Source organism: Austrofundulus limnaeus, unplaced genomic scaffold (assembly GCF_001266775.1).
Source record: "Austrofundulus limnaeus strain Quisiro unplaced genomic scaffold, Austrofundulus_limnaeus-1.0 Scaffold112, whole genome shotgun sequence".
NCBI lineage: Eukaryota > Metazoa > Chordata > Actinopteri > Cyprinodontiformes > Rivulidae > Austrofundulus > Austrofundulus limnaeus.
In genome coordinates, this window is record NW_013952514.1 from 1 (window position 1) to 757 (window position 757).

Genomic DNA, 757 nt, shown 5'->3' on the forward strand with positions numbered 1-757 from the left:
TCTCCAGGACTGTGAGGTGAGCAGGTGGGCTCACAGCTGACCCTTCTCACCCTGCAGCCTAATCACACCACTCCCCTCAGGTAGAAGGTTTCGGTCCGTTCGGACCAAAACATCCCACCAGAACAGTTTCTTCCCCTCTGTCGTCAGACTGTAGAACATTTAGAACACGTGACTCTAAAACTGTGCCTTGGCCACTTTCTCACTGGTTTCTTAAACAGCACAACTCTGACCATATTGTTTTTCTGTCACTTTGATCTCTGGATCTAACTGCACTACTCCAAAAATATTGTCTGCTCCGAATACTGTATTGAACTGGTGTACACATGTTTTATATATTTTATTATATTTTTCCTTTATTCTATGTTTTTTCTTCTTTTGTTGTATTTGATACCTATTGCACCTTTACACCGAAGCAAACTCCTAGTCTGTGAATCCTGTTCAATGACAATGTCAATAAAACAGATTCTGATTTTATATCATACAATTCAATGTGTTCCACATTTGATCTATAGTATAGAAACAAAACAATTACTAATCCCATCTTTATCTTACAGCAAAGAGCCGTAAGAATTATTACCAGAAAACATTACGATCACCCATCAAATATATTATTTCATCAATTGAAATTATTAAAATGTTATGAGTTGGTTGATTAGAATATTTTACAGGTTATGTATAAGGCAAATAATAATAATGTATTATCTTTGAACATTCAATCAATATTTGTGAAGAGAGAAAGTTGTTATAATCTTAAGGG